Below are 9,672 nucleotides of genomic sequence, written 5' to 3'. Positions count from 1 at the left end.
AAGGTGGGCATCCCCAGTCCCATCCCTCAGTTCCATCACAGCTAAGGAAGCTGGGAAGGAATGGTTGTCAGAGTGGTAAGATACACGACAAAGAGGAGCAGCTGTCACCATCAAGAACTTCTACAAGTATTGTCTGCAGGCTCCACCTGGCCTTTATAAAGCCCACTCCCTCATCCAGCCATCAATAACCACCCCTACTCTATGCCACGCCCTGAGTTAGATTCCAAATAATAGCCATCTTATTGGTCTAGGACTGAAGGCTTTCAGTCTAGAGTAAACGCATTGGCATATTCCGCTGGAGAATGATCTAAGCTTTCTAGAAAGAGCAATCGGGCAACACGGGAGCCAAGAATCCGAAAAAGATTGTGCTGTGGTGCGTTCACATCTAGAACAAAATCTCCTAGGACATAAACATTGATACGCATGGACGTTTTACCCGCAAAGCTTGGTAGCTTTACTCATCACAGGAAGTAGTGAAGACGAGTGAGAATGGCCAGTAAACAGGAAGACGAGGCAAAGAACTTATGATTCATTTGTGAGAAGTCACATTCATGAGTAGTTTTTCTTGACCTAGGGGAAAGACTACCTATTCGATTAGGCTTTATAAAGTCCTCATATGGGCTATACCTCGGAGTATTGTAGTTATTAATTGCTATCTAGCAAATGACCCACAGAGCCAATAGCTTCAACTCCCATCGATTGTATCACCCTCGCTGCTGAGCAAGGAGCAGGAATTGAGACGAGGCCGCTGCATCTCCAGACTCCTCTTGTCCAGAAGACTTCAGACAATGAAGATCAACTAGAAAAAGGTCAACCTCCAAGCTGACCCTGCTGGCACAAGAGGAGCTTCTCGTGAGCTGCTGATCAGAGGCCACACAGATCCCCTGCTTATTCAAGTAGCTTGTATAATTAGAGCATGCAAACAATGCAATGGGCCAGAACAGATCAGCTAGACCAAAGTCACAGTCTCCTCAGGGAAGGAACCTACCTTCGTGGAGGCCATGTTCTATTCATAAAAAGTAATGAAAAAAATCACACCTGTGGAAGTCCTCATAAGCAATGACAGTTATTTTTTGAGCCTGTTGGCCTTACCACCATAATCTCAGCTACTGAAGAGTCAGAAATGGGCAGGAGTGAAGCTCAAGGCCAGCCTGGAGAAAAAGTTAACAAGACTGAATCTCACCACACGAGCTAGGCAGTAGTAGTATATATCTATAATCCCAGGTGGGAAAGATAGGAAGAGCATTATCCAAAGCCAGTCCTGGGCAAAAGCAAGAGACCATATCCAAACAACAAGCAAAGGAAACAACCACCAGGGTGCAGAGACAACCACTGAATGGGAGAAATGTGACAGGGATTTAATGGCTAGAATACACAAAGAACAACAACTAAAAACACTCCAAAAGAACAAATAAGCTCAGGAATGGGCAGCTGAATTCAAATGGTTCTCAAAAGAAGCACCTACAGCCAATAAATAGATGACGAAGTCTTCCACATCTTTAGCCATCAGAGAAACGCAAACAAAATTCTGTGACATCTCATCTCATCCAAGCTAGAATGGCTATCATCAAAAAAAATTAAAAAATAAGCAATTTTTAATGACAGATACCTAAATATCTGTCTCAAGTTCTATGTCTTGGAAAAATTATCTAACAGTCAAAATACAAGACGGAAAAAAAAAAAATCAAGATAGAGCCAGGCACGGTGGCTCGCGCCTGTAATCCTAGCTACTCAGGGTGCTGAGATCTGAGGATAGTGGTTCAAAGCCAGCCCAGGCACTAAAGACCAAGAGTTTCTTATCTCCAATTAACCACTAGAAAATGAAAAGTGAGGCTGTGGCTCAAGGGGTAGAAAAGTAGCCCTGAGCTTAAGAGCTCAGGGACAGTGCCCAGGCCCAGAGTTCAAACCCCATGACCCACCAAAACAAAAAATCCCGATTGCAAGCGCTCTAGGAAGACCGGGCAGTGTAGTGTGAACATCTGGTGCTAGAAGGTTTGATGGACAGTACCTGACAAAGGCCACAGGGGAGGGAAGGAAGCAGAGTATAGCACAGGCAGGAGGAGCCATTGTTCTTAGAACTGGCATTAGAAACTCAGGTAGAAACGATAAGGGTTGTTGCTCAGGAACACAGCTGCTGTTCCTATGGCTTTCACACCAGTAAGTAAATATATTGATCCCAGGCCAGATTCAGTCAGAGCTGGTAGTCACTACGTTTACCAGATCAGAGAGAATTCTGATGCTTACCCTCAAATTCGTAAAAGATAATAATTATCATCATCATTATAAGAATAATAATAATGTAGGCTCAGTGGGCCATAGTTAAGCTGTGTGTCAAGGAAAGGAAGCGTCAAGGCTGTATGCCCTGCCCAGAATCCTGTGGCTCATACCTGACATCCTAGCTGAGATCAGAGGATCAAGGTTCAAAGCCAGCTAGGCCAAGAGAGTGTATGAGATCGTCATCTCCAGTTGGCCACTCAGAAAGACCAAAAAACAGAAACAAAAGCAAAAAGCTGGAAATGAGCTGTGGCTCAAGTGGTAGAACACCAGCCTTGAAAAGAAACCTAAGCAAAAGAAAACAAGGTCCTGAGCTCAAGCTCTAGAACCAGAACAAAAAAAATCATTGGGGACATAAAAAAGGATTTGAAAAAAAATATCTTTAAAAGTCCCATGGGTGGGGAGACATATGATAAAAAACAGATTGGGAGACTCTACCAAGAGGATGTCAAGTATGATGAGGGTAGAGACAGCGTTGAAGGACAAAGGGGAACTGTTTCTATCCCTCAGGCAGAAGCTGAGTCTAGATCAGTCAGTCCAGACTGCTTGTCTAGAAGCACAACCCCCACCCCAATCCTTGGACTGCTCTCACTGGAGGAAAGACTTCCTCCCCCCTCCAGCCAGAAGCTCATTCATGCATGGCCAGGACTGAGAGGACAGCTCCTCTCCTCCACCCCAGTTCTATAAATCCCTGAAGCCACATGGCCAAGTGTCTGGGCTGAAGGAATGCTACCTCTTTCTTCATTGAAATCTGTTTTGCAATTGCTGTTTGTGGGTTTTTTTTTTTTAATGTACCATGTAAATGAGCCTCACATTTTTACTGTATACAATGTAAAGCAATCAGACTGGCAGGGGGAGGGGGTATTAGGGGGTTTTTTTTGGGGGGTTGTAATTCAATAAAGAACTGTTGCCCCCCATAAAAGGTGTTGCAATGCTGCATACAACTGGAGTCAGAGAAAGAAAGTCTTTATTAGTACATTACTAATGCATCTCTCAAGCCAGTGCCAGGAAACACAGTAATCTGAGACAATGAATATCATCAATGCTATGAATTCAGTGTGTAATTGTGTTTTGTTAAGAAAAGGAAAACTCTCTCTCCCTCTCTCTCTCCTCTCCCTCTCCCCCCCCCCCCGCCCGCATCCTGTCCATGGTACCATCTGGATTCTGAGAAGAAAAAATAAAAATAAAACAGCAATTCATTCTGTCGTTAGGAACTCAGTCATAAATGTTATTTTTTTTTCTAGCCTTGGGTCACACAGGTTTTTACACACAAAATGTGAGTGCAACTGGACTAACGTGGAAGAACTCAGCTTGCCCACTTACTGTCTTCTAGCTTCCAATCACTCCGACTCAATACCTGCTGTGGGCCAAGAACTACAGTCAGTGCCTTGCAGATTGTCTCCCGGATGATGAGAAATAAGGCCTGGTGGTACATGTCTGTAATCCAAGCATTCAGGAGATGGAGGAAAGCGCACACGTTAAAGATTGGCCTGGACTCCAGTAAGAACCTATTTTCAAAACAAAGGAGAAAGACAGGGAAAGGAGAAAAATCTAGATTAAAACTTGCAGTGTGGACTCCAAACCCTGCCTTCTGGCTGCCAAAAGCAGATCAAGGAGCAGTAAATCCAGAGCAGCAGAAAAGAAGAGAAGAGCTCCTGATGGAAGCAGGCACTTCATTTTGCTCAGCAAACTCCCAGTGGTACCAGGCCCAGTGAGCCGCCAGCTGGAGCCTCCCCTGGCAAGCTTGATCTGGACCTGGGAATCTTCCCCTGTTCACGTGGAACCCAACACAGGTACACAACACCGAGGAAGGCCAAGACGCCATCCAGGCCCCGGGTCCGTGTGCTCCCATTCTGTGCTCGTCCCCTCAGTTGGGAATGACTGACCAGCGAGGCTCAATCATGCCCTTGGGATAAGGAGAACTCCAAGGCACAATGTTAGTGGATTCTGAACCCCATAGGGACTCAGCAGGTCCCAACAAAACAGGAAATCGTTACATTTTTCCCATGGCATTTAAGATGTGTAATGCTGTTTGGTTTGGTGTTTGGTTGTTACTAAAGACACCATCAGTAAAAATGAAGCAATAGTGATCTCTTGTGGAAGCAGGCAGTATTTACAACAGTTTTTTGTGGCTTGATTTGGGGGGAGGATGGGTGTGCAAGTATGTGTACAGGGATGCACCGCAGTACTTGGGCCTGAACTCAAGGCCTCAAGCTCTCTCAGCTTTTTCACTCAACCGGCACTCTACCATTTAAGCGTGCCTCCAACTCCAGCTTTTTGCTAGTTAACTGGAGATAAGTCTTGTAGCCTTTCCTGCCCGGGTTGGCCTTGAATCTCAATCTGCAGATCTCAGCATCCTGAGTAGCTAAGATTACAGGTATGACACACTGATGCGGACTTCTAATAGATGTTGTAACCCATCACTAGATGCAGGTGGTTTTCCATGTCCCCAAGTAAGACACAGTCCATTTTCAGAGTGGATGACTTTCAAAGATGCAAACTGGAAATCTAAGGCCATCAGCCTCCCACCCTGAGTTCCCGGGAATCCCTCAGCCAAGCCCGAGGTGTGTGCTCGGGACCCATTCTTGGAGACAGAATGGTGCAACAAGTGTCACTAGTATTGTGTGCGCACTGCAGCAGTGCATTGTTATTAAACACAACTTTCACGTGGAAGGGAAATCACTGCACTCTATATGAAGACCAGAGGAGAAATCATAGAGATGGACATGTGCCCAGGATTTGACTGCAGCTTCCTGCATGCTGGAAGGGGCCATGAGAAGAGTGGGAAGGAGAAAGGGACTTCAGACCTCCTCACACAGGAACGGAATAGTTCTAGAAAGCGGCCTGGCCAGGCTTCATTATCCTCATGCCTCTCATCACTACCGGCATCATCTTAGCTCTTCCTTCACATCTGTATTGTTTGGGAGTGCACTCTGGCATCTGGCTGCTAGGATGTCGCTCACATCTACATTGTTTGAGGGTACAGTCTCAGACAGGACTGGGGACGTGAGTTTGGTTTCCATGTGTACCCAGAGCCTTAAATAGTACATGACAGGTACATCCTGCAGGAGACTGAAATAAGTGATTAAACATTATTTTTAATAAATAAATTGGATGCCAAGGCAACCCATTCTTGCATCCCTATACTGGCTTTTGATAATCATCCTTTGTGTTATTTTAGCATTTCACAAATGTGATTGTGTCTGTATGTAATGAGTTTGCTTTTGTGGGTGTGTTCTTGTACCGGGGCTTGAACGCAAGGCCTGGGCTGTAGTATGCCTTAGCTTTTTTGCTCAAGGCTGGTGCTCTACCACTTGAACCACCACCACTCTACTTCTGGCTTTTGGGTGGTTAATTGGAGAGTCTCATAGTTCTGCCTGGGGTTGGCCTTGAACCATGATCCTCAGACCTCAGCCTCCTGAGTAGCAAGGATTACAGAGATTCCCTTTCTTTCTACCACCCCCCCACACACCTTTTTTATAAAGCAGCTAAATTTTTGGAATAATTGGGCCATGTTCTTTAAGTATTTGATTCACTGGCTGAAAATCATCCAGCCAGCCTCGTTTCCTCGAGCACAGTCTTCTCAGTGTGTCCCACAGGAAGGCCAGGGGGCAGCAGCATTTGAGGGCCAAGTGACCCAAGTGGGTTCTGTTGAGAAGGTGTGGACACGGCCTCCTTCCCAGCGCAGAGACAACCACCTTGGAGGAGAGGGTCTTTCAGTACAACTTCTAAAGTTGTCACCAGTGCCTCAGTGCACGCCACAGGCGCCCTTGAAGCAGGAGCAACCTCACCTGGGTTGGACGTTTGCCTTCTTCCTCTCCATCCGGGAACTGGACTCGAATTTTCCACAACACTACATAAAAGAGTTTGAGGCCATGGGTTCAAGTCTGCTCTCCTTCTAGTGCTTTCTGTTGTAGACATGGGGAGATACACTTTGTGAGGACTGAGCATGATGAGATTGGGAGGGGCATAGGCAGATGACCAGAGTTGGGGTCATCCCTTACCTTCCCCTGGGTTTGCGTGTGAGGGAGAGCGCAGCCACACTCTGCCCTGGTGAAACGTTAGAAGCAGCAGATGCCAGCTCTCCTGCATGTGCTGGTCTAAAGCCGCCGGCTCCTTGCAGGAACCTCGGCTCCCACCCAGGCCTGTCTGGGGCCAGTTCTCCCTCGATCCCTCCTCCAGAATCCTATTGCAAAATGCCAAGGCTTACTGTGGGGATCAAATCCACTCTGATACTAGGATGAGAAAAGAACCTACTATGTGCTGTATGCTGGTTTAAATGCTTCAGACATACGAATCTCCTACGGTTCTCACGGCCACCCTAAGATAGATAGAAAAAGGGGCCATGAAATCATAACACAGCTAGGTTTGTAGCATATACCTGCAGTTCTAGCACTAGCACTTGGAAAGCCAGGGGATCACATGAGGTCAGAGGTTCAAGACTAGCCTGGGAGATAATAGTGCAGCCCTGGCTAGAAAACAAGAGTAAATCCCATAACCAAGGCACCCAGATAAGTCAACACAGAGGTAAGATTGTGTCACACACACGCTATGGCCAAGTGTCCCTGCTCTTAACCCAGAGACTCCACCACCATCTTCCTTTCCACTCCCAAATGGCTGGCCAATGGCACATGTGCTCACAGTTCCAGGGAGAGGCATGGTGGAGGAAGGCCATACCACATGGCCATCACCTGTGCCCTTCCTGTGCCAGAGTCACCTTACTTTGCCAAACCCTCCACACACCACAAAGACAGTGCCGTACATGCCCCGGCACAGTATTGTCACATTAGCAAAAATGCTTCTCCTCTCAAGGCTCCTTCAACCTGTGGCACTTCTGTCTTCATAAATGAGGGAGAGATGGCAACAGGGCCGCCATGACACAGGGTCTTCCCCCTAGCTGACACAGGCTCACATGGAAGCCTATGAGAAACAAAACCAGAACAGACTTCCATAGGGCGGCTTAGCGCCAAGATTTCCCCCCATCTCACACGTCACGCGTATACAGGAATATGAAAAAGAGAAACACAAGGACAAGTCCAAAACAATTTTTTTCTTTAATAAAAATTATTCATAAAAATCCTAATAAATTCCAAAGAGCAAGATATTCCTTAGTATATTTATAAAAGAACATTTGGTCCTTTTACCAAAAACAAAAAAGTTCCCTTTTAATTTAAATACATTTCTTATTTACAGATTAAAACATAAAATATCCTCTAGCTTTGCAAAGCATATTGCACATTACAGAGAGAAGCATTTGTTTATTTCAGCGTGTTTTCTCAGTCCCCAACTTTAGATCTTTTGTAAAAAACCAGATTCATTCTTCTTGTGTATAATAAATAAAAATGTAGCTTCGTGTTCTGCTATTTACCACTAACACAAAATAACTTTAAAAAGTATCATTCCTCCACCTCCCAGAAAGAGGGGAGAAAGAAATGACGATGTTCCACAGGTAGTGGTATTCCTACCAGATTCACATCTAAATTCAATTGACAGCATTTAGCCCTGAGCCCCATGAAGCTGGGGACCCACAAGCCTAGCCCCAGCTCCCCCACTTCCCTGTAGGGGAGGGGCACTAGAGCAGGAGCTGGGTGTCAGGAACAGGAACAGGAATAGCCCTCCTCCTAATCTTGTTCAACACGCTGTCCCATGTGAACCATAGGAGCCAAGGATGATCTGAGGCCAGAGCGACAGATGGCAGTTCACTATACTGAGCTAAAGATGAAGCGATGGCTCTTTTTGAGGTGACAAGAGGGAATGGATGTCCTCAGGTTGTGTGACTTCCCTGATCAAGCTCACCACCCAGACACAGCGCCAAGGCGTGATTTCCTTAAAATACACACGAGTCAAGGGCAGCATCATAGGCTGTCTATGATGCAGAGCCAAACAAAAAATACAACCACGAAAAAGGCTCAGGACATCGTCGGAACTTCTTTATGCACTGGGAGAAGTGCTGGGGAGAAGTGTTGACAAAGGCCAGGGCCTGGCAACCCTGCCTTTTCTCCCTGGCTATGCCAGAAAGCTGCAGCTTCTCCACCACAGCCATCACAGCTGCTCTGAGACTCTGTCAGGGGAAACTCGCCTTTCTCCAGGCCTATCCAGAAAGGAACTTTCCACGGCCATTTCACAAACCCCACTTACAACAGGCTGACAACAGACACAGGTCCTCACAGAAGCAGAGGAGGGGTTCAGCCCCACAGTCCCCACTGACGATGATGCTGTGTGGGGAACGACAGGCGTTGCTGGGACATAGCACAGAGAACAAGGGCAATTCTCCCCGTTCCCTGCCCGAGATTTCACAACACAGGACTGAAGCCCCAGCGAGAAGCCTGGATGTCAGTTTTGGACATTCTGACTTTCAAAGAGAAAACAAGTCAGCTTTGAACTTGGCTCAAAGAACTTTTTTTTGCCCGGTGGGGGAGCAGGGGGGTGGCGTTTGGTACTCAAGAGTCTCTGGCATCTGGTCCCACAAAAATCACCGAGCACAAAACATCAAACTTTCACCTGGGTTAATTCTGGAAGCTCAGATCCAGGATGATTGGGCAATTCCTCGCTCACTCTCAGCCACTCTAAGTCCAGCTCCCGAGAGTAACAAGGTAAGTGATGCCTGTACCTGAGATGTGGAGATGGCACTGGTGGCAGAAGGGCACGGCCAGGCTCAAACCCCTATTCCAGGAGCACAAAGAGAAAGAAATGGCTGGGCTTGCTCCAGCATGTCAGGAGAAGGGCCTGGTGTTGACCTACCTCTGCCACCACAGAAGTGACAGCAATGTCGATAGACAGAGACAAAGGCCTGAGGCACTCACTTCCTTCCTTCACATGCCCCATGGTCCCCAGTGGGTTACTCAAAGTTGCATCTCAACTTGCCTGGAGAAAAGGTGCCGATGTCAGAGACTCAAGGTCACGTGTGCATGTCTAAGGTTTCTACTAGATTGATGAAAACATTTCATAGAAATCCACAAAGTTTCTATTCAGTAGACAACACGCTTAACAGAACAATGTTTCTGAAAAGAAAAAGCAAAATAGGAAGCTCTTTTTTTGTTGTTGTTGCCAGTCCTGGGGCTTAACCTTAGGGCCTGAGCACTGTTCTTGGGTTTCCTCAAGGCTAGTGCTCTGCCACTTGAGCCACAGCACCACTTCAGGCTTTTTCTGGGTATGTGGTACTGAGGAATCAAACCCGGGTCTTCATGCATGCTAGGCAAGCACTCTACCACTAGGCCGCACTCCTGGCCCGATTTTTTTTTTTAATTTTTTTTTAACCAAATTGCATAGTAAGTGTTGGAAAGATAATACATTTCCTACAGAAAATCCCCTTTCTAAAACTGAATGGTATATCTATTTTCAAAGCAGTTAACACTTAAAATTTTTCTAGAAGGAATATAATTTCTCCCTTTGGATTGA

The sequence above is a fragment of the Megascapheus bottae genome, chromosome 33 (assembly GCF_031878675.1).
Source record: "Megascapheus bottae isolate mThoBot1 chromosome 33, mThoBot2.hap1, whole genome shotgun sequence".
Lineage (NCBI taxonomy): Eukaryota > Metazoa > Chordata > Mammalia > Rodentia > Geomyidae > Megascapheus > Megascapheus bottae.
Note: the sequence above shows the minus strand (reverse complement) of the source record.